Source organism: Lemur catta, chromosome 1 (genome assembly GCF_020740605.2).
Source record: "Lemur catta isolate mLemCat1 chromosome 1, mLemCat1.pri, whole genome shotgun sequence".
Classification (NCBI taxonomy): Eukaryota; Metazoa; Chordata; class Mammalia; order Primates; family Lemuridae; genus Lemur; species Lemur catta.
Window position 1 is genome coordinate 121295106 of NC_059128.1, and position 24936 is coordinate 121320041.

Genomic DNA, 24936 nt, shown 5'->3' on the forward strand with positions numbered 1-24936 from the left:
TCCTCTTGGTAACTTCTTTATAGACTTAGAGGAAGAGATTCCCCACACTCGCAGACTGAAGCCTTCCTTCTTCCCTCCTCCTGTGTTTTGCCCATTAACTCTCTTGCCTACCTCCTGTCTCTTCCATCAGCTCCGCTATAAAACCTTACATGGAACTTTCTGGGCTTCCAGGTCCTCTTGCTCTCCCTCAGGACACTGGCACTGCAGCCCTTCCCAAGTTATAGGCCACAGCCACCATGCCAAGGATCGCTGGGCCGGCTCATTACAATTCAGATTTCCAGGTCAGTCGTGGTGGTGGCTCACGCCTGTAATCCTAGCACTCTGGGAGGCTGAGGCAGCTGGATCATTTGAGCTCAGGAGTTGGAGACCAGCCTGAGCAAGAGTGAGACCACATCTCTACTAAAAATAGAAAGAAATTATATGGACAACTAAAATTATATAGAAAAAATTAGCCAGGCATGGTGGCACATGCCTGTAGTCCCAGTGACTCGGGAGGCTGAGGCAGGAGGATTGCTTGAGCCCAGGAGTTTGAGGTTGCTGTGAGATAGGCTGATGCCACGGCAATCTAGCCCAGGCAACAGAGTGAGACTCTGTCTCAAAAAAAAAAAAAAAAAGAATCCAGATTTACAGTCTTTGTTCCCATATGCTCAAATGAATGAGGGCGTGGGAATCTGGGTTACATTTGAAAAATTCTCTCCTTTTAAAAAATACTTTCTTTATAAATTTTAAAGTTATACAAATGGCACAGCACTACAACATAAGCCCATATAAGTTGTCACAGATCTCTCATCTGCAGTCTGTATCCTCTTCTCTCCAAGTAGCCAAGGTCAAACAGACTTATGTCTATCCATCAATCCTCAGACAAAGATATGCAAATATGTAAACAAAATCACACAGTGGATTTTTAGAGGATTCCATTTAGAAATGGAATCATGCTGTATAAATTACTCTACAAATTGCTTTCTCTCGTATCACTATGGCATGGAGATCTCTCTGGGTCAATAGATGTGCTATCATGCTACCTTGTTCCCTTTAATAGCCATATTCTGTTTCATGGTATAGACGGACACAGCTAATAAAACCCTCCCTCCAGTTATGGGCATTGGGATTGTTTCTAATGTGTGTCTGCTTGTTTGTTTGATATTATAAACAATACTGTAGTTAGCATCCTTGTGTATGTACTTGTATGTGCTTTTATTTTTGTAGAATAGATTCATAAAACAGGATAGTTCTGTAAAAGGATATATGTAATTTTAAAACAAATATTGCTGCATTGCTTTCCTAAATTGGGACAATTCCCACTTTCCCTAGCAATCTCCACCACTGCTTATTTCTTGCCTTCATGAAAGCATTAGGTATTTAATTCTTTTCTCTCTTTTTAAAATGTTTGTCAATTACATACTAAGGGACAGTGTCATGTATTTCTTCCTTTTTTTTTTTTTTTTGAGCAGCATAAACTTGTATTATTTTTTTTAACTTTTTTTATTTTAGCTCATTATAGGGGTACAAAAGTTCAGGTTATATATATTGCCCATGCCCCCCGATCCCCCCGAGTCTGAGCTTCAAGCATGTCCATTCCCTAGACAGTGCTCATCACACTCATCACATACGTATGTACCCATCCCCTGCCCACATCCCCACCAGTCAGAACTTCAAGCGTGTCCATTCCCCAGACACTGCGCATCACACTCATCAAGTAGGTATACACCCATCCCTTCCCCCAAGCCCCCACCTCTGTCCGATACCCAATTAGTGTTATTCCCAAATGTGCACTTAGGTGATGATCAGGGAAACCAGTTTGTTGGTGAGTACATGTGGTGCTTAATTTTCCATTCTTGGGATACTTCACTTAATAGAATGGGTTCCAACTCTCTCCAAGAGAACCAAAGAGATGCCATATCACCGTTACTTCATATAGCTGAGTAATATCCCATGGTATAGATATACCACATTTTGCTAATCCATTCATGAATTGATGGGCATTTGGGTTGTTTCCACATCTTTGAAATTGTGAATTGTGCTGCTGTAAACATTCCGGTGCAGGTGTCTTTTTCACAGAATGACTTTTGTTCTTCTGGGTATATGCCCAATAATGGGATTGCTGGATCGAATGGTAGGTCTACTTGAATCTGTTTAAGTTATCTCCTTTTTTTTTTCCCATAGAGGTTGCACTAGATTACAGTCCCACCAGCAGTGTATGAGTGTTCCTGTCTCTCCACATCCACACCAACATGTATCTTTTTGGGACTTTTCGATAAAGGCCATTCTCACTGGAGTTAAGTGATATCGCATTTTGGTTTTGATTTGCATTTCCCTGATGATTAGAGATGTTGAACATTTTTTCATATGTTTGTTAGCCATTTTTATATCTTCTTTTAAAAAATTTCTATTTATGTCCTTTGCCCACTTTTTGATAGGGTTGTTTGATTTTTTCTTGCTGATTTTCCTGAGTTCTAAATAGATTCTTGTTATCAGACCTTTATCTGATGTGTAGTATGCGAAAATTTTTTCCCATTCTGTAGGTTGTCTGTTTACTCTCATGACTGTTTCTTTGGCTGTGCACAAGCTTTTTAATTTAATCAGGTCCCATTCATTTATTTTTGTTGTTGCTGTGATTGCCTTAGTGGTCTTCTTCATAAATTTCTTGCCTAGGCCAATGTCTGTAAGAGTCTTTTCTACATTCTCTTCTAGAATTCTAATAGTTTCACAACTAAGGTTTAAGTCTATTATCCACCGTGATTTGATTTTTGTGAGAGGTGAAAGCTGTGGGTCCTGTTTCAGTCTTCTACATGTGGCTATCCAATTTTCCCAGCACCATTTATTGAATAAAGATTCTTGTCCCCAGAGTATGTTTTTGTCTGCTTTGTCAAAGATTAGGTGGCTATATGAGGATGGTTTTATATTTGGATTTTCTGTTCTGTTCCACTGGTCTGTGTCCCTGCACTTGTGCCAATACCCAGCAGTTTTAATAATCACAGCCTTGTAGTATAGTTTGAAGTCTGGCAAATTAATACCTCCCATTTTGTTTTTGTTGCTTAAAATTGCTTTTGCTAAATGGGGTCTTCTCTGGTTCCATACAAAGCGTAAAATTATTTTTTCTATATCTGTGAAAAATGATGTTGGTAATTTAATAGGGATTGCATTGAATCTGTAGATAACTTCAGGCAGTATAGACACATTAACAATGTTGATTCTTCCGATCCATGAGCATGGTATGGTTTTCCACCTATTTACATGTTCTGCGATTTCCTTCCTCAGTGTTTCGTAGTTCTCCCTTTAGAGGTCCTTTACCTCTTTAGTTAAATATATTCCTAGGTATTTTATTTTCTTTGTAGCTATTTTGAGGGGTATTGAGTCTTTAATGATTGTCCGTTTGACTGTTATTGGCATATATGAATGCCTCTGATTTGTGTGTATTGATTTTGTATCCTGAGACTTTACTGAATTCATTGATCAATTCCGGGAGTCTCTTGGTTGAACCCTTAGGGTTTTCTAGATATAACATCATATCATCAGCAAAGAGTGAGAGTTTGATCTCTTCTTTCTCTATCTGGACTCCCTTGAATCTGCTCTCTTGCCTGATAGCTCTCACAAAGACTTCCAATACTATGTTGAGAAGTAATGGGGACAGTGGGCAGCTTTGTCTGGTTCCAGTTTGAAGTGGGAATGCTTTCAGTTTTTCCCCATTCAGTATGATGTTGGCTGTGGGTTTGTCACATATGGCTTGTATCATTTTTAGATAGGCCCCGTCTATGCCTATTTTGTTAAGTGTTCTTAACATAAAAGGGAGTTGAATTTTGTCAAATGCTTTTTCTGCATCTATTGAGAGGATCATATGATTTTTATTTTTGCTTCTATTTATGTGGTGAATTACATTTATAGATTTGCGTATGTTAAACCATCCCTGCATCTCTGGGATGAAGCCCACTTGTTCGTGATGGATTATTTTTCAATAAGCACTTGGATTCGATTTGCTAGGATTTTATTGAGAATTTTTGAATCTATATTCATAAGGGATATTGGTCTGTAGTTTTCTTTTTTTGTTGCGTCCTTTCCTGGTCTTGGTATCAAAATTATGTTGGCTTGGTAAAATGTGTTGGGGAGAATTCTGTCCTTTTTGATACTGGAGAATAGTTTATGTAGGATTTGCACCAGTTCTTCTTTGTAGGTATGGTAAAATTCAGGTGTGAACCCATCTGGTCCAGGGCTTTTCTCTTTGGGAAGGTCTTTTATGGCTGTTTTGATTTCAGATCTAGATATTGGTCTATTCAGGAATTCTATTTCTTCCTAGTTGAGCTTGCGAAGGCTGTGTGTTTATAAAAATTTGTCCATTTCCTCCACATTTTCCAATTTATGTACGTAAAGATTCTTGTAGAATTCATAGATGATAGCGTGTATCTCTGTGGCATCAGTCGTGATTTCTCCTTTATGTTCCTGATGGAGTTTATTAGAGATTTTTCTTTTCTGCTCTTGGTTAGTCTAGCCAGAGCTGTGTCTATTTTGTTTATCTTTTCAAAGAACCAACTTTTTGTTTTATTGATTTCCCTTATGGTTTGTTTGTTGTCTTTTTCATTTAGTTCTGATTTGATCTTAATAATTTCTCTCCTACTGCTGGATTTGGGTTTGGTCTGTTCTTCCTTCTCCAGCTCTTTGAGTCTATTCATTAGATTGTCTATTTGTAAGTTTTCTGTCTTTTTGATATAGGCATTTATGGAAATAAATTTTCCTCTCAGGACTGCTTTAGTTGTGTCCTACAGATTTTGGTAAGTTTGTCTCCTTTGTTGTTTAATTCAAAGAATCTTTTGATTTCCATCTTGATTTCCTCATTTATAAAATAGTCGTTCAGGAGAATGTTGTTTAGCTTCCAGGACTTTAAGTAGGAATGAGAATTTATGTTAGAGTTCATTATTACTTTTATTCCACTGTCATCTGAGAAGATGCATGGTATAATTTCTATTTTTTTAAATTTTTTATGACATGCTTTATGTCCTAGGATATGGTCTATCTTGCAGAATGTCCCATGAGCTGATGAGAAGAAAGTATATTCAGTGGATTTTGGGTAGAATGTCCTGTAGATGTCAGTCAGGCCCATTTGTTCTAGCATTCTATTTAAGTGCATTATTTCTTTGTTTATTTTTTGTTTGGAGCATCTGTCTTGTACTGTCAGCGGCATGTTAAAGTCTCCGACTATTAAAGTGTTGTTATCTATCATTTGATTCAGATCAAGTAGGGTTTGCTTTATGAATCTGGGTGCACCTAAGTTGGGTGCATATATATTAAGTATAGTTATGTCTTCTTGTTGAATTGTACCCTTCACCAGTGTATAGTAACCATCTTTGTGTTTCATTACTTTTGTTTATTTAAAAACTAAGTTATTGGAGATTAAAACTGGCACACCAGCTTTCTTTTGGCTTGCATCTGCTTGAAATATCGATTTCTACCCTTTTATTTTCAGTCTAAATATATCCTTGCAGGTTAGGTGAGTTTCCTGAAGACAGTAGATACTTGGCTTGTAATTTTTTATCCATTGGGCCAGTCTATGTCTCTTGAGTGGAGAATTCAATCCATTCACGTATTTCTTTATTTCACATTTTTCTCTCTGTCAGTGAAGTTAAGCATTCTTTCCTATGTTTACTGACCTTTTGGATTTCTTCTGTGGGAAGCCTATTTATATCTTTTTACCATTTTCTTACTGAGTTTTTCTTTTTGTCATGAATTTGTAGAAATTCTTTAAATATTGTGCATACCAATCCTTTTTCCATTCTAAATGTTAAAAATATTTTCCCAGTAGATTTATTTCTATTATCTTAGGTAACATACTTTTTTTTGCCAAATATGTCTGGTTTTTCCTTTGTGGCCTCCAGGTCTCCCATCTGGCACAGGCAGAGCACCCAGATTGTGCACTTATACAGAAGTTCTCTTTGGTTAAAAATAATTTTATGACTTGTAGTTTATTTTTCATATTTAAGTTTTGAATCCTTTGGGACTTATTTCTGTGTATAGCATGAGGTATAAGTTTAGTTACTTTTTCTTTCAGATGAAGAGCTAATTATATCAGCACCATTTATTATTAAAACAGTTCTTTTCTCCCTAAATGGAGACATCACCTCGGGTGTATGTTAAGTCCTTGATGTCTCTTAAATCTACTTCTGGGCTCCAGTCTCTCTTACCCATCCGTTGGACTATCTCTGTGCCAGTGGCAGGCTTTGCTAAATTACAGTAGCTGTATGGGTGTTTTATTATGTGGCAAACAAGGAGAGAATCCGCATCTGTTATAGGCTACTGTGGTGAGTCTCATTGATAAAAAGTGTGATTTGGGGCAATGTGGGTTAATTTCTGCACTGGGAGCTGCAGTTTCTTATCTGGAAAATTCAAAGCAAAAACTCTGGCTTCCTTCCAGTGGCTGCAGGATGCCATGTGTGCGTCCCTTTCCATCTCCTGCGTGGGTAGCACACTCGCAGTTCTCACCTTGGCGCAGCCCCCGGTGCCCGGAGCTGCTTCCCGGGTGGGCCTGACCAGGAGCCTCCGTCCCTGCGCAGGCTCCTCCTCAGCCTCCCCCGCCTGCAGCTCCTCTGCGTCTTCAGTGATCACCTCTAAGCTGATGACGTCACATCGTCCCCAATGCTGGCTTCTCGCAGAAGTCCATTTCTTTTTCTTTTTTTTTTTAACCATAATTTTAGTTTGTAGAGTTTTTTTTTTTTCTTTAGTTATTTATGCTCTTCCTTCTTCCAAGCAGGATTTGGAGTGGCTCCTATTCAGCTCCCAGCTGCCTGCGGGGCAGCCCTACTGGAGCGTCTTGCAGTCCAGGTTCGCTTCACGCAGAGCCCACACTTTGCCACGCAGGCACTGGCCTCGTCTGCCATCACCCCAGCCTGGTACAAACAGCCTGATGGTCACTCCGACTGGACGCCTCACACTGCTCACAGCCGTCCAGGTGTCATCCCCTTGTGGGTCTCCTTCCGCAGCATCTCTCAGTGACACGTCACTCTTAGCCTGTTGTCCTGCCTTCAGCTGGGGCCCTCAGAAGCCATGTCTCGCTGGGGCCCTCTGCCACACCCTGACCTTCCACACCTCCTTGCCTGCAACCTATGGCTGCTTTTGTGGCCAATGTAATCATACCACAAACCTGAGCAATAACACCCTGTAGGGGTCTACTCCCTGTCAACACCACCCAGACTTCTTAGAATGGTACAGGAAGCTCCTAGGCTCTGTCTGTATGACTTTTTTTGGGGGGGGGGTGTTTTCTATTTGTGACACTATTTTGTTCAAATGTCTTTTAAAGCTATCAAGAAATTAAAGTCCTTGGGAGGAAATTTATAAACCTGGTGGGGAAACGTTAAGGTGAACCACATCATCCTTTCCAGTGAGGTTGCTATGCTAATGAGCACTGTCACTTCTAGAGATGTGGAGGCCTGGGGCAGGGAGTCACCGGCCCCTTGCTCAGAGCTGGTCTCAGCCCGGCCCGGAGAAGAGGAAAGCTTGCCTGGAGCAAGAGCTCTTCTCTTTCCTGCTAAGAAGGTGCAGGTACAAAGGGGTCTTTTGTTTGGACAATTAGAACAGGCAGGAAGGTAATTAACAGGCACTCAGAGCAAGGGAAAGGCATGTGCACTAAAGCCCCACAGGTATCAAAGCATAACAGGTAACAGGTGAAGTTAACAGGGCACGTTCCTATTAATAACACTACAATCTATTAATAGTGGCAGCCCCTAAGTTTATTGTCACCCAGGTTCTGTGCTAAACATGCAAAGAGCATTTGCTCATTTAATTGTCACCACAGGCCAAGTAGGTGGGACCAGGGAGGCTTCCATTCAGCAGCCAGAGAAATTGCTGTGGTGTGAAGTAGCTTACCCCGGGCTGAGCCAAGCCAGCACTGCATCTGTCTGTGATCTGAGACTGTCTGTCTGCAAAGCTGGGAAGACGGTGCTTCCGCCCATATGGTGACAAAGCCCACATGTAGAAGAGAGTCTTTTTTCCAATTTGTGAGATTGCCCCCAGCTCACACAGAGCTGGGACTGTCCCCTGTGACACATTATTAGCACCTCCTTCTCGCCCTCTTCTCAAAGCTTCTCCTCCTGGCAGCTCCCCGGCATGGGAAAGCAGCCTTCTGTGGAATTGTGGCTTTTCCCTCAGCAATACAAAGACCAGGTAGCTGAAACTTTGATATATGACCAAGTCACCACTTGCAGAGACTCACTCACATTTTTCTTTACTTTAAAAAAGATTGATACATAATAATTGTACACATTCATAGGGTACACAGTGATGTTTTGATACATATGATGTATAGTGATCAGATCAGGGTAAATAGCATATCCATCCCTCAAAAATTTGTCATTTCTTTGTGTTGGGAATATTCAATATCCTCCTCCCTAGCTGTTTGAAACTATATAATACATTATTACTAACTGTTGTCATCCTAGTGGTATAGAACAGTAGAATTTATTCCTCTTACTTAGCTGTAATTTTGTAGCTTTTAACACATCCATCTCTTCCTATCCCTCTCAGTTACATTTTTTTTTGACAAGAAACATTTTCCTTCTGAGTACGTGTCTGAGAATAACAGCAGGGTACTTCCCTTTTCCTCTGTTATGTTTAGAGGCAATGTATGCATTTACTTTAAAATGCATGAAAGCTCTTAGTCTTTGCTATTGTAGATACTTACGCTGTTACTTTACTAAAACGGCACCTTTGTGGCAAAAGCATCTTTTTTTTTCTTTTCTTTTTTATTTTGGAGACAGAGTCTGGCTCTGTTGCCCGGGCTAGGGTGCCATGGTGTCAGCCTAGCTCACAGCAACCTCAAACTCCTGGGCTCAAGCGATCTTACTGCCTCAGCCTCCTGAGTAACTGGGACTACAAGCATGTGCCACCATGCCCAGCTAATTTTTTCTGTATTTATTTTTAGTTGTCCATATAATTTCTTTCTATTTTTAGTAGACATGGGGTCTTCTTCTTGCTCAACTGGTCTCGAACTCCTGACCTGGAGCAATCCTCCCACCTCAGCCTCTCAGAGTGGTAGGATTATAGGCATGAGCCACCAGGCCGGCTCTGGCAGGTTCTTAATACTGACTTAAGGTCCGGCTTGAGGAGAAAGGATGTAACATAGAATGATGGTCTTCTTGGAGTGGTTTTCAGCGAAGGGCCACAGTCCTCTATTCGCCTGATTTTAATGTCACTGTGAGAACTTGGTTATAGCGCCCCAATGTGTTCTGTGTACCCTGCAATATCTTAGATCTTAAAAGAGCTTTTCTCTCTCTCTCTCTCTCTCTCTCTCTCTTTTTCATTTTCTTAACTCAAACTGTAATATATAGAGTTTCACCCATTTCAACGTAGGGTTATGCAGGTTTTGACAAACACAAACAGTCACAGAACCACCTCCACAATCAAGATACAGAACAGGTCACTCCCAAGTCCCCTTTCTGAATCTGCAGTTTTGCCTTTTCCAAAAGGTCATATCAGTAGTGTCACACTGTACCTGGCCTCTTGCATGTGTCTCCTAACACTCAGCAGAGTGCATTTCGGGTACCTCCATTTCATTGCATGGAACAGTTGTCGGTTCCTGCTTGTGGCTGAGTCATATTCCATCGAATGGGTGGACCACGGTGTGCTCATCTCTTCACCAACTGAAAGGCATTTGGTTGGTTTCCCGTTTTGGTGATTATGATCAAAGCTCTGTAAACATTCCTGTGTGTCTTTCCATGTGGGCGTGTTTTCATTTCTCCCAAGAGTGGGATTGCTGGCTCATAGCAAAACTCAAACCATGGTTCCTATTCTCTCACTCAACAAAGACACCAGGCAACACAGAGTACATCTGTGACCAATGTGGGAAATGGGGTTTCCCCACCAACAAGTGGCAGACACCAGGTCGGTGTCCTCCCGTTCAGTTCTGACACTGTGTACCTGCAGATAGCGTCAGATCCCACAGGTTGAAGGCTTAGTCCCCATGACTGCCCCCAGCACATGCACAGACTCCTAGACACCAGTCACAAGTCTGAGCCTCCAGAACTTCTAACTGACTGCTTTCAAGTTGGGGTTCCCATGAATCCCCTCTTTGGGCTCAATTAATTTCCTAGAGGGGCTCCCAGAACTCAGAGAATCACGTTTACTAGTTTATCATGAAGGATATTCCAAAGGACACAGATTGAGCTGGGCAGGGTGGCTCGCACCTGTGATCCCAGCTACTTCAGAGGCTGAGGTGGGAAGATAGCTTGAGGCCAGGAGTTCATGATCACCCTGGGCAACATAGCAAGACTCCATCTCTAAAATATTTTTTTAAAAAAATTACCCAGGGGATTGTCTTCAGGGGAGATGAGATGGGAAGATCAGAATCATCCGCTATAGTTGAACAGTAATTGCCTGAGGCTGAGGACTCATCCTTTAAAAGCTCTGTATTTCTGCTTATTAGGAGGACGATGGAATTTCAGACAGGAGTCTCCATCTTCCTCCTTTGCTGGCAAAGTAATAGAATGTCTCTTTCCTTCCTTCTCAAATCACTTGTCCTTGTTCTTCTGATTCAGCCCTGTGGACAAGCACCGAGCTTTTGGTAACAGATTTGGTGTCCCTGATTTGAGTCGTAGCTTCCTGTAGAATGGCACCCTGAGACTGCTGGAAGAAGCAGGGAGCAGCTCCAGGTCACACCATGAATGGGAGCATCGCCTTTTCAGGTAAGAAAGAAAGGGGTTCCTAGCATGTGCTGGGGCATGATTAGCTCTGAGGAGCCCCGCCCCATCTCTTTCTTTCTGGATGGTTCCAGCCCCAACCAACCTGAACTGATTTGAGGAGAAAGCAACAGATTTGGGAAGCATCAGGATAGCCACAGCCATTTGTAAGTAAAGTCCTGCAGGATGCCAAGACCTTGTTTCCACCCATTTTTGTGGGGGTCAGACCTCCCAGTTGGTTTTGAGGCACCATTTGTGGGTGGAAATGTAGCCGTTTACTGGGGCTTGGGGACCTGGTTTGGTTTGAGCTCATTTGCAGTTCCCAAGGAACCAGCAGGGGTTGGGAGACGTTGGTTCTCTTGTCTGGGAGATTTTGGCTCTCCTTTGTCCCCTTTGGTTTAGGAGATGCTGACTCTCACTTGAGAATTTTGTTCTCATGTGTGGTTCCCATTTGTTCGGCAGTGGCATTTTTGTACTGGGGATTTCTTGTATTGCTTGCGTTTGTTTGTGAAGTTTTGTTGCAACATAGGAAAGTTCCATCTAAAAGTCCCTTGAGAAAAAATTTTGGCTGGATAGTTAACTTATAGCTGCAAACGTATGTCTAAAGAAAATGGTTTTATCGTAATCCAATGTATGTGCTGGAGTGTGGAGAAAAGTGGCTATTAAAATGCAACCTTAAATTGTACTGTCTTAGAACTGAAACTATTTTGTCAAAAGTCAGGTAAATGGGACAAGATCCCATACATGTTGGGTTATTGAGTAGGAAATGTCTGATTTATCCGAAGTTGGATGTTTCATGTCCTCATGTGATCTTAAGGGCCTGAGATGAAGTTAGTAGTTTAAACAGTTGAATTTCCCCAGGGGAAGGGGGAACCAGTGGACCTGGTCTGCCGCCATGTGGGGAGGGAGATTAGGGACCCTCAGGCCCTTGTGCAACAGCGTGGGCTGGGGAGGCACACAGACTCCCCAAGATGGGGCCAGGAGAGTGGCCGTGGTGCCTAGGCCGCCAGCTGGTGGAGGAAACGCAGTAGGTGGATGGAGAAGCACCTGCCGCCTGACCGCCTCCACCCCTGCCGGGCACACGTGCTCGCACCCGTGTATTGTGCCCACAGAATTCCTATCTGCCTTTGGTGTTTTCCTAGAACAGGAGCAGGCGACTTGAGAAATAAAATTTCTTCTTATTTACATGCCGCCGCCAGTGCCCAGTGGCCCCCGTGATGAAGGCGGGCTCAGGGGATCACGATCCCAGAGCTGTCTGCGCTTCCTGTGTGGGTGGCACCCGCGCCCGTGCCTGATCCTGGGACAGCGACAGCCCCTTGCTGTGCCAGAGGAGGACGGACAGCCTGAGGTCCACCTGCGGGAGCCCAGGGCCACGGTGCGGACGGGCAGGTCCCTACTGAACTCTTCAGTCGTGACTGAGGACAGGAATGGTCTCTTCCTCTAAGAACAGGCAGAAAACTCAGTTTGGCAACGGTACATTCTGCAATCAGAAGTGGACAGATTATGTACAGTTAGTATGCTTTTTTTTTTTTTTTGAGACAGAGTCTTACTCTGTTGCCCGGGCTAGAGTGAGTGCCGTGGCGTCAGCCTCGCTCACAGCAACCTCAAACTCCTGGGCTCGAGCAATCCTATTGCCTCAGCCTCCAGAGTAGCTGGGACTACAGGCATGCGCCACCATGCCCAGCTAATTTTTTCTATATATGTATATATATACATATGTTTTTAGCTATCCGTATAATTTCTTTTTCTATTTTTAGTAGAGACGGGGTCTCCCTCTTGCTCAGGCTGGTCTCGAACTCCTGAGCTCAAACAATCCGCCCACCTCGGCCTCCCAGAGTGCTAGGATTTAGTATGCATTTTGTAAAAAGAAATGACATTAAAAAGAGCATTGCCCAGAAGTTACAAAGGCCTCCAGGTAGTAAGAAGCCCCCAGGAGAGAAAAAGTTTTTTAAGTCCAGGACTCAGATGGCAAAGGAGGGGGCCAGGACCCCTGCCTCCAAATATACCCACAAGAGCCCTGGAGGAAAATTGAAAGTGGGGATTCAGTTGGTGCCAAGCCGTGTGGACAGAAGCAGTCTGGAGGCTCCTTCCTCAACTGCAGCCCCAAGCCCAGCCCCAAGCCCAGCCCCAACCTCGCCCTACTCAGCGAACCAGGCAGAGGGTGGTGGGGAAGGGGTCACATGGCAGTGAGGCAGCCATGGGCCAGCTGCGGAACTTGAACGTGTGCTGGTGACGGACACTGTGGACAGGCAGTGGTGGCAGCTGTGGGGACAGTTCAACAGCCCCTTCTCCAACAAGGAGGGTGTCAACAAGCACCACAGCAGCTGCGGAGCCACAGAAATGAGGCCAAGAAGGAAGGGACCTGGAAACCCATGGGGACAGACGAGGCTCAGACAGCCCCATTGTTGACAGGACCCAGGAGCCCTAGACATCTCACAAGGCAACTACTCCATGGCAGTGTTGCCCCCTGCGGTCTGCACAGCCAGGGCTGGCTGCCCATGAACTTCGAGTGGAGGCTCAGTGGGAACCTAAGGAGCCTTTTCTCCTGCAGATCGTCAGGGTGTTCACAGGCTCCCCTCCCCGCTAAGTAAACAAAGTCACATTCTAAAATCAATGCAGAAAAGTAGAACAGGGTATTGCTATTCATCCCCTCTGAATGAGGATATCCCTCAGAAGCAGGCTTAAGTTAAGCCCCTAAGAAACCGTTTATGAGAGACCCTTCCCAACACCCTGAGGGAAGTGGGGTAATAGAACCATGAGTAGAAAACGGGGTAAAGCAATGTGTCAAATGAGAGGGTCAGGTACTAACCACTATGCCTGAGTCTGCCTCTCTCAGGTTCCACCGCAGCTGGAAACAAAGAAGTGGAAGAGACCCTATGAAGTGACTCCAACGGCTCACACCTCCTTGAACTTGGGAGACATGAAACCCTGGGTCCACCATACCAGAGTCAAGAGGTGTCCCATGGAAGGAGAGAACCAAGCCCCAGTGCAGGGCCAGCCTTTAGGCAATGTAAAGTAACTGTGTAAGGAAGGGAAAATGAAAATGTTAATATTTTTGCTAATCTTTCTTTGATTATTTTTTCTGTCTGTAGGATGGAGAGACAACTCCTTAGTGAGGATTTCCCCGAGCTATTGCCTCTTCTGTTGATCTGTGTTTGTATTTGTCATCCTAAACCTTGTTCAGTGCTGTGTATGATTTCTGAATTTACAGACATCAGATCATCTACAGAGTGCAAGGAATAGCTCTGCACTCAGAGGTCCCATGGTGTCTCTTTCTAGCCCAGCCCTGTATCAGACGTTGTGTACAAGGTGACAGTCCATGTTGATTTGTCAATCTTTACTGTTGTAGTTGTTGCTTATAGCTTTTTTCTTGGGGAGGGGAGGCTGGTAATCTCCTGTTATAAATATACGGTCAAAGCTTTGTAGTGACTTACATAAGTATAAACCTTCCATCTGAGACATCGCCCCAAATCAGCAGGAAGTAGCCCAATGACTACATTGCCTCTCCTCCCATAGATATAGAAGAGTAAAATTGACTGGGGGAATATGTAACAGAGGCAATGGCCTGAAAAAATGGCAAGAATATTTTCTGTCTCTTTAAAACATCCTCTACTACTTTTAAAGAACTAAAACCTGCATCCCTGCCTCAGGTCAGTGATCAGGAGAGGCAGGGTAAGTCTTTTGCTATTTGTGCTAAAGGAGATGGCTCAGCCTGGACCTGGTAAGGGAGGTCCTGGGTGGAGGTCAGGGGATTGTCTATAGCAGAGATGATCACAATCATCCACTATAGTTGAACAGCCATTGCTTGAAACTGAGAACCCGTCCTTTAAAAGCTCTGTATTTCTGCTTATTAGGAGGACAATGGCATTTCAGAGAGGAGTCTGCATCCTCCTCCTTTGCTGGCAAAGTAATAAAATGTCTCTTTCTTTCCTCCCCAAACCATTTGTCCTTGTTCTTCTGATTTGGCCTTGTGGACAACTGCCAAGCTTTCAGTAACAAAATCACTTCAGGTATGTATAAAATTCAAACTGATATTTCACTTTGTTTTGGTGTCAGAGCGTACAAAAGAGTGGAAAGAGCATACCATTAGCACCAGATTGCCTGGACTGAATCCTAGCTCTACTGTTCCCTAGCTGTGCAAACTTGGGAAAGTTATCCAACCTCTCTGTGCCTTAGTGGCCTCATCTGTTAAAATGAGAATGATAATAGCATTCACCTCATTGGATTTTGTGAGGACTAGAATGGTTATCACATGTAAAGTGCTTAGAACAAAGCCTAGCATGTAGTCAAGCTCCCAGTAAATATTAAGGCTATAATACAGAGGATTTCTGAAATAGGGACTCTAAATAGAACTAGTCAATGAATTTCAGTGATCTACAGATCTGGAAATTCCCAGACCAGCTTGTAACAGCAGGATGTGGTCATAAGGTGGAATGTGAAAATGAAAACCACCTTCTTTTCCCTTAATGAGTTGATCTCTGTTGAGCCCTTAACTGGGAATCCATATTTGTGCTTAATTACTACCTTCATGATCTTGGGAAAGTTAATTAATCTCTTTGAGATTTTTCCAGTTTTTCTTCAAATGCAAAATAGCGATAATAATCCCTATGTCCCAGGGTTATTATAAAGGAGGTAAAATACAGCCAGTTGCAGTGCCTCATGCCTATTCTTCCCGATATTTTGGAGGCTGAGGTCAGAGGTTCACTTGAGCCCAGGAGCTCAAGGCTGCAGTGAGCTGTGATCACACCACTTCACTCCAGCCTGGGCAATAGAGCCAGATCTCATCTTTAAAAATAAATAAATAAAAATTAAATAAAAGAGGTAAAATATGGAGAGTACTGTATGTCCCTGGCATGTAGTGGAGGCTACTCCCCGTAATTTTTACCTTCACAAGGATAGATATTTTGGAATTATATTTTTAAAAATATTCCCCTAAAATGAAATTTATCTTAATTTACTTTTACTTTCTTTTCTTCTTTTTTAATTTTAGACAGGGTCTTGCTTACTCTCCTGGGATAGAGTGCAGTGGCATCATCATAGCTCACTGCAACCTCAAACTCCTGAGCTCAAGCAATCCTCCTGCATCAGATTCCCACGTAGCTGGGACTACAGGTTCATGCCACCATGCCCAGCTAATTTTTTCTATTTTTTGTAGAGACAGGGGCTTGCTCTTGCTCAGGCTGGTCTCAAACGATACTCCTGCCTCAGCATCCCAAAGTGCTAAGATTACAGGTGTGAGCCACCACACCCCGCCATAATTTTCCTACTTAAATCAGGCACAAGACATCTTTCAAGGACTAACATTCTCCAAAATGAAATAATGATGAAGATCATTTTAAACCATGTATTTAAATAAATTCCAGTGGTCCATTGTATGTAAAAAAAAACATTCACACATAAAGATTTTGTCTATTATTTAAGAGACTTTATAATTTAGCATTTTAAAAGAAAGTTTCTAAGTCATTTCATTTTGTACATTAGTCTTCTTCTTGTGAACAATTGGTCTTACCTGAGTAAGGCCTCTTGCCTTTTATAAAGTTTAACATGAGAATGCCAGCAAGTTTTACTCCTCCTTATAAGCCTGATTGCAGTCTGTCTTACTCTCTTTGGGCTACTGTAACAAAATACCACAAGCTGGGTATTGTATTAATAATGGAAATTTATTTCTCATAATTTTAGAGGCTGGGAAGTCCAAGATCAATGTACCAGCAGATTCAGTGTCTGGTGAGGGTATAGGGACCAAGGGACAGCTTCTTCTTTGCTCTCTAAAGGTTTGCTGAAAATGAACTGACAATAGGCAGATTCATAGGAGAAAAAGGCATATAAATTTATTTAACATACATAAGCATGAGGGACTCACAGGCGAATGATTTCCCAATAATCCAATAAGGTCCAGAAGCTTATATATCTTTTTTCATAGGGGAAAGGGAGAAATGTGGCCATTTTGAAGGGTCGTAAAAGATTTTTAGGGTGAATGAACTGTCCCAATGCTCAGACAATGGTTAGTAAAATAATTTTATTTGGAAATTGAATGAGACCTGAGAACAGACATTAGCTGGGACAAAGTTTATCTGGGCTCTAGATGTGGCATTTAACTTTCAGTCTCTGTTTCTTTGATAGGAGTCTTAATCTTCTCTGGTTAGTGAAATTGCAAGGAGGGTATTGAAGGCAGTTGTGTTCCTCTTTGGTGAGTCGAGTTTCCAGGTAGATAAGGGAACTTCCGAGAACAACGTCATCCTGTGCTTTGGGAGAGACAGAGGATTGAGAGAGGGCAGTAGGGGAAGGTCAGGAGTCCTTAAGTCTATTTCTTTAGTTCACCATGTCAGAGTGCCACATTTTGCAGTATCATTTTCTGAGCCCCATAAGGGCCCATTTTCTGGTTCATACATGAAACCTGCTCTCGGTGCCCTCACACAGTAGAAGGGGCTAGCGAGCTCTCTGAGGTCCCTTTATAAGGGCACTAATCCCAATCATGAAAGCTCTGGCCTCATGACTTTATCACCTCTAAAATCTCCATCTCCTAACACCATCACCTTGGGTGTTAGGATTTCAACATATGAATATGGGCGGGGGATGCAAATATCTGGACCATAGCACTGTCCTATTCAGAATACTTAAGAATGGGAATAACATTTGCCGAATGTTTATACAGTGCCAGGCACTTTGTATACTTCGTCTCATTTAATCCTTAATACATCCCTATGAGGTAAGTACTATTATTATTCCCATTTTATGTATGAAGAAACCGAGACACAGAGAGGTTAATTAATTTGCCTAAGGTCACACAGCTAATATAATGGAACCAGGATTCAAACACAAATGAGCTCCAGAGTCCACCGACAATATTGAACTTTATCTGAGCCCTGTGCTCCCAGGAAGCAGCCACAGTTGAGAAACCTCCCTAACGTTTTGGGTTCCAGCTAACAAAGGACCACCCTGCCTATCAGAGGTAAGACCAGTCTTCACCCTTCCTCAAGACTCTCTTGTTTACCTGCCTCTGCAAAACCCCAGTCCCTCTTCATTTCTTTGAGACATTCCTCCTGAATGAGAATCTTCCCCATTGCGCTACCTTGCATGAAATCACCTCCTTAATTGTGTGGTACATTTTGTCTTCACACCACCAACTTTCCTGCCAAGGACAAGGCCCCCAATCCCTCAGAAAGTAAAATCCAGTTCAGAGAGTCCTAAGCTGTTGTCAGATCATAGCTTTTTTGGTAGGGTGGGCAGCACACGTTCCATCCATTCTTTCACAATTGTTTCAGACATTTTTACCAAAAGGGAGAGAAGGCAGGTCCCAGAGAAGATGTGAGGTAAGGTCAGTTCATAGAAAATTGAGACTGCTAAAGTCAACGTTTGTTGTTAAAAGGGAGAGCTGATGAAATAGAGTCGAGGTTTAAAAACATAACACCTTTCCCCAAGTTATTCTCTCTCCCTCTTTCCCTTCCTCCCTCCCTCTCTTTCAAAAAGCAGTAAATGCAAAGGTTCTGAATAGAAACCTTTAGCAAAATTCACAATCAGCATTTATGAGCCTGTGTTATGAGCATCTGTATTATTTTCTAGGATACAGAAATAAATAAAACCCCTATCTTGCTCTCACAGAGTTCACACAAAAATAGAGCTCAGGTCTGGTAGTATTTCACTCTGAAGCTCTGTACACAGGCTTGTTTATTGAAAGCACATTAAATGAATACCAAATAATACCAAGTATGGAGATGACCATGACAAAACTCTACTGTTCTGTCTTCACTAGAACCCACATTCCTAAATTTCTCCCCCTTTAGTGAAAGGTTTGATATTCAACTTGCAGCAAATATTAAGAACCTACCGTGTCCCAGGCACTCTTCCAGGCACTGCAGAAACAATCTTAGGGTTGAATCTTCCTGCATCTTTGTAGGAAAACAGCCTTTTGCATGACAAGATTGACCCCATCTTGAAGCAAAATCTCCATGATGACTGGTGTTTGATGCATACACACGCCGGTGCTCCTGCAGCAAGGTCAAGAAACAGTGCCTGTAACATACATAACACCTCATAAAGATGCTCATCTAACTTCCCCAGTGGTCACAAGTTTGCAAGAGGGTTTGAGATATGACCAGCTGCACATGTATTACCAAAAAGTCTGTTACATAAAAATACTTTCTGGAGGGCAAATGTGAGGAGCCACCATCTCTCCACCAGCTGCCAGAGAGATGCTTCTGCTCATAAGTCCCTATTAAATGTTTCTTTCTGAGAAAAAAATAAAATAAAATAAAATAAAATAAAATAAATAAAATAAAATAAAATAAAAAATTACCCAGGTGTGGTGGTGTGCACCTGTAGTCCCAGCTCAGGAGGCTGAGGTGGAAGAATTGCTTTAGCCCAGGAGTTTGAGGTTCCAGTGAGCTATTATTGTGCCACTGCACTCCAGCCTGGGTGACAGAGCAAGACCTTGTTTCAAAAAGGTGACACACACACACACACACACACACACACACACACACACACACAACCAAAAGAATACAAAGGATACAGGTGAAGACATGTGTAAGGTGTGGTATGTGGCAAGGGGTGCAGAGCTTGCAAGCCTTCTCTGGGCTGACTACCTTCCTGGAACCTGCACATGTTCAGCTCTCTGGAAGCCCTGCAAACTTGTCCTTTTGGGAGCCTTATGGAGGCTTCATTGCATAGGCAGGACTGAGGCATGGTGAACCATGTCAAAACGTGATTGGACAGAAAAGGGTATGATCTAAACTCAGCCAGTCCTGTTCAGATTCTTCTTGGCCTCTCTGTGTAGCTTCCTTCCTCCAGGGTGTGGGGTACGACCAGGTCTGGCAGGTGAAAGGGCTGGTAGGAGAAGGTCAAAAAAGAGTCTGTTTACAATAACAGGGGCTATGGGAGTTATGAGCCAGCAACCATGGACGGAAACCACTGTGTGTGTACGTGTGTGTATGTGTGTGTGCATGCGTATGTGCATGTGTGGGTGTGCATAATATCACAAGAAAATGCCCAAGTGTTATCCAAAGTGGCTGGACCATTTTTACATTGTCACCAGACCCATAGGAGAGTTCAGGTTGGTATTTTTAAATTTTAGCCATTCTAGTGGGTGTGAAGTGGTATCTCATTGTGGTTTTCATTAGCATTTCCATAACAGCTGACTGTCTCAAGCATCTTTTTATGTGCTGCTTTGCCATTTCTGTATCTTTGGTGATGTGTCCAAATTTTTTGCCTATTTTTCAATTAGGGTATTTTCTTATTATTGAGCTTTGAGAGGTATTTCTATATGATGGATACCAGCTCTTTATGGTGCTTTGCAATTAATTTTTCTTCCAGACTGTGGCTGGTCTTTTCATTCTATTCAGTGTCTTCTGAGGAGGAGAACTGGTTGATTTCGACAAAGTCCAGTTCATCAGTTTCTGCATTTGTGCATTTGTGCTTTTGGTGTCTTATTTAAGATATTTCTGCCTAATCCAAGATCACAAAGATGTTCTCCAATGCTTTGGCATAGTTAAAATATGAGTTAATTTGCACCTACTTTTTTGATTTCTTTATGGCTTGCCCAAAAGGACATTCTCCCTTTTCCTCAGTATCATTGCTTACTTTCCCACCCTCTTTTTCTTTTTAAAGAAAAAAAGAATTACGTGCCAAAGCTATTATTTCCATTCTTCCTATAAATTAAAGTTAGTGCTACATTTCACAGGTATGATATTCAGAGAAGTAAAAGTCTATAAGTTCTCCACAGGGTTCCATTTAACTTGTTTTAGAATGTACATATTAATAAAGTGAAAAATGTCATGAAAAGAATGTTGGATTTCAATCCATAAAATTGGGTTTTATTGAGGGAGTTGGTCTAGTATCATGGTTAAGAGCATGGTCTCTAGAGCAAAGCTGCCAGGATTAAAGCCCTAGTTTTGCTACTTATAAACTCACTGCAGATCCAGACCCATTAAGAATTATTGGCAAGGCCTCGAGCAAGTCATTGAATCTCTCATAGTTTCCTGTATTTCTCCACCGTTGAGAATAGAGAACAGGTGCTCACTAAGGTCCCTTCTGACTCCAAAATTTCATCTAATTTTTGCATATTTCTTATTGGTAATAATAATACTACATAAAACTATGGGCATAACTATGGCAACAATTTATCTAATTTTTTTCTCACATCATTAATATATCTAGTTGATAATGAAAACTGAAGCTCATTGAATTGAGTCAGCACACTGAGGGATTACAAAATACCACAGGGTATATAATTTATTTTACATTCCCACCTTGCTTCCATTTTAACCCCAGTTGAAGAGGAAATTAATCCTACTCCCATCATTTTTAAATGGACACAAAATTTAAGGTTACCTAAAAGATTATGTAATAGAGACTTACCCTGTTCAAAAACAGTCTTGCAGGATCTATTCTGTGTTAGTAAAACTATAAGTCTATGTGTAAGCAACAAAATATGTTCCAAAACCTGCATTTTGGGGAAGTCAAATTATGGCAGTAGGACACGTGGTCATTTTCCTGGTTTTACTAAGGGTTTTGTCAAAAATTATCAAAGGTGTGGGTAATTTTCAAGGGGGAATATAGTAATGTAGGATGCTTAACTAGTAAATTTTAGAGGGAAGAATAAAAAGGGTCAAGTGTCATCATGCTGAGGAACAAGAAAAATCTTAACCATTTACCTATTCCAATCTGGTTTATTTAATTTTATAATTTTCACAACTTCGAGATTTAAATTAAATATATCATTTCACCTGCTGAAAATTATAGATGCAATCTGCAATATTTTCTTATGTAGCAATGGGTTAACTCTTGATACGATCATATGTTTAAATCGTTTTTGGTTTTCACACACTTTCTCTTTGCTCAGCAACTTAAGCAACATGTCATTGGGAGACTACACTTTTATCTTCACAAAAGTTAATATTTTCTGTATATAAGAACCAAACTTAAGATGAGGTGCTATTTCCAATGAGAAGTGGGCGAGTTTTTCTTTCTAAATTGTTATTTCCTAAATGTTTTCAAAAGTTACTATTATTTGGTCCTTCTTTATTGGTAAATGTGATTTTCTTATGCAGATAGTAGAAATAGGAAAGAAAAGGTCAAAGATGGAAGCCACTTTAAATTGTAACTAGTACAAATGTCTGAGACTGTGCTGTACAATAGGGTAACCGCTAACCATAGGTGGCAATTAAGCACTTGGAATGGGACCTGTTTAAATTGACTTAAGTATGGGAAAAAGAATGTAAAATATTTCATTTATGGTTTTTTAATGTGTCTGCTGGAAAATTTTGAATTACATATATGACTCACATTATCTTGCTATTGGACAGCACTGACCTAAAATAGGAATTTCAACATTATTACTAGTCTGAAATCTAAAACCAGTCAGGACTGAATTAAACATCCAGAAAATATTATTTAAAAAGGACACTATTTTCTTAAATCTCTTACATACTGTTAGAATTTGCTTTCACTCTGTAAGTGCTCATCTGAGAAGATTAAATATTTCTAAGGGAAAATATGTTTATCCTTGGTAAGCTGTGGTTTACTTGCTTTCAACACAAAATATTTTGTACTCAAATATTTAATGCTACAGATATTTTGATAGAAAGGCAACTTTAACAGAAATACTTGTACCTTTATAATTCTACACAGTTGAACAATATAAAGCAATAGCATCATCTTTCCAATATTTCCTATAGAATAAATCAGCAAGGTAATAATGATAATCCCATACCTCTATAGCTTTGATGAACAGTAATAATATTGTAAAGGGACTACATTAAATGACCCTAGTCCAAACCTGGTTTCCAAATAAGAACTCGTTACAAATTATGTCAGTGTGGAGCCATATGGATAATTTATGGGAAGAAAAATCATCTTTATAGCATTAATATGTTTCTATGCTTAACTTACTGAAAACAAAAATCTATTAAAAGTGTATTTTTTAAAAGTTTGATTACCACTTTACTACCTCCTGGAAGTGGTGCATACTAATTTGATATTGGCATTATTGTAACTTTATTAACAGATAACTTTTGGGGTCATGCTGAAATTTTTTTTCTTATTTGCTTGTTTTATGGGGTTTTGGAGATTATTTCTTACATTTTTATATAATGAAGTGCTCTGTTATAGTAGTTTGAACAGTTGATCTTTCAGTCTCTTCTAATTGTGTTGGCTGATTCTGAATGCTATCTTTTTTTGTTTGTTTGTTTTTGTTTTTGTGTTTTGGTGAGGTTTTTTTCTTTCTTTTTTTCTTTTCTTTTTTCTTGTTTTTCTTTCCTTTTCTTTTCTTTTCTTTCTTTCTTTCTTTTTTTTTTTCTTTCTTCACTATTGGTTTGCTCTATTGCTTGTTCATGTGCTCTTACAGATGCAACCAATTCATGAACTGGAAAGAAAGAATACTGATCTCCAAAGAGAACTGGAAAAATAAGTTGAAGAAAATGAGACTTTGCAGAAAGAAGTTAATTTGCTCTCAGAATTGAAATCTTTATCCCCTAAAGTAGAAATGCTGAAGAAAGAAGTAAACACACTTTTAAGCACTTAACCTTTGTTTTGAAATAAAAAGCATTGTAATAGTACCTTAAATATTTTGATGTCATTTATTTTAAACTAGCAGCAAGAGACACTGAAACATTTCACTCAACTCGTTAGGAGGAAAAATGAACATAGTTCATCTTTTAATTTGTTCTTATGCTACTGGATGAAAAAATATTTATTTTCAAAGTGTATTTAATAGTATACTTAATAACATAATCCATGTAGTAGCCATTCCTCTAGTCCTCAAATGGCCCACCCTTAGTCTTTCCCTCTTTTTTCTTGGTAGCAGCCAAGAGAGTAATGAGGTAAAGGGGCAGCATTGATATACTTTTAGAGGCCAGTACAAATCTTACAGCCTAGTGAATATGATTCTGTAAATCCATGGCTGTTCTTTCTTTCCACCTTTCTAAAAGAAATAAAAATGGCAAGAATTTGAGTCCTTACTATATGGCAAACATCATGGTGAAGAACTTCAGGAACATTATTTTATTTAGTAATCCTATAAATTCTTTGAAAGCAGGTGCTGCTCTTTAGCCCCAACAACCAGTTATCAAACTAATGGTTGGGCCACAGAGATCCGCCTCCTACGCCTGTCCTTGTAACCGCTGTGCTGTGTTACTCCTCTTTGCTTTGTCTCGCCTTTATCTCTCTCTTTTTCTTTATTTCTCCTCTTTTTCTCTGTGATCTGGAAACAAAATAGGAACTAAAAATTGCTTTTATGCGTTCAAAAGGACACCAAGAAACTATTGATAAATTCAGAGAAAAAGTTTCATAAATGTCAGCGCTAATTACAAATAATCAAAAGGATTTAGATAAATCAAAAGATGAATTACAGAAAAAGGTATGTGCTGTTTTATTCTTTTGGAAGTAACTGTGCCCAAAATTATTTGTAGAATGAGAGAAGATATAGACACAGATATATATGTACATATAAAACAAATAGACACTATTTTTCCTTCCTTGAAGGAATTCTATTTGTACCCTAACTTATTTTATAATTATCTCAAGATCTGAGAACTTCAGAAAAAAGAGCTCCAACTTCTTAAAGTGAAAGAGGATGTCAATAAAATTCATAAAAAAAATGAATGAAATGGAACAATTGAAGAAGCAGTTTGAGAACCAAAATTTATCTATGCAAAGTGTGGAAATGGGTAACTTCTGCTTGACTAGAAACTTCATGAAAACCTTAAAGAAATAAGAATTGTAGCTAAAGAAAAAGATGAGCTAAAGAGGATAAAAGAGTCTCTCAAAATGGAAAGAGACCAATCCAGAGAAGCCTTAAGAGAAATGATAGCTAGTAGAGTGAGTTCAAAGTAGTCCCCTATGTAGTAACTATTAATAAGAACCAAGCTTTTTTGAAAAGGATAATATTATTTTTCTGGAAATCTCTATGAACAGTAAAGCATAGTGGGAAAACTCTTACTATAACTTTCACACAAATAGTAAACAGTTTTAAAAGAAGCCAATCTTTTTTAGAAAATACCATTTAATTCATTATTTTTAAGAAAAGATTTGTTAAAGCAGCTATTTTCCTTAATATAACTTTTTAAAAATCTTTTTAAAACCAAGAAATAGCATTATTCTAAATGGAGAAATATTTGAAGGATTAGATTTGTCAAAGAGCAAATATTTCATTTCTCTACACTGAATGATAGAGTTCTAGAGATGGGCTCTTTTTGGTGAAGTTAAAAGGGAAAAAGGCAAGATAAATATAAAAAAAAAGAAATTTTTCTGGTATGACTATTGATAGATATTCATAATCTCATATATA

At 40.5% G+C, this 24936-nt stretch overlaps 2 long non-coding RNA genes across 3 annotated transcripts in view; both read left to right on the forward strand.

Moving 5' to 3' along the window:
- Nucleotides 1-24936, forward strand: part of LOC123639841 — a 64814-nt gene that overhangs the window by 22043 nt on the left and 17835 nt on the right. For both annotated transcript variants that reach the window (XR_006735816.1, XR_006735817.1), the window contains exons 2-5: nucleotides 10515-10661; nucleotides 10751-10822; nucleotides 13748-13964; nucleotides 14642-14665. This is a non-coding gene — a long non-coding RNA (uncharacterized LOC123639841). The remainder of the gene's footprint in view (nucleotides 1-10514; nucleotides 10662-10750; nucleotides 10823-13747; nucleotides 13965-14641; nucleotides 14666-24936) is intronic.
- LOC123639845 lies at nucleotides 17447-23206 on the forward strand. Its single transcript, XR_006735818.1, has 2 exons — nucleotides 17447-17604; nucleotides 22996-23206. It is a non-coding gene; the product is annotated as an uncharacterized LOC123639845 (long non-coding RNA).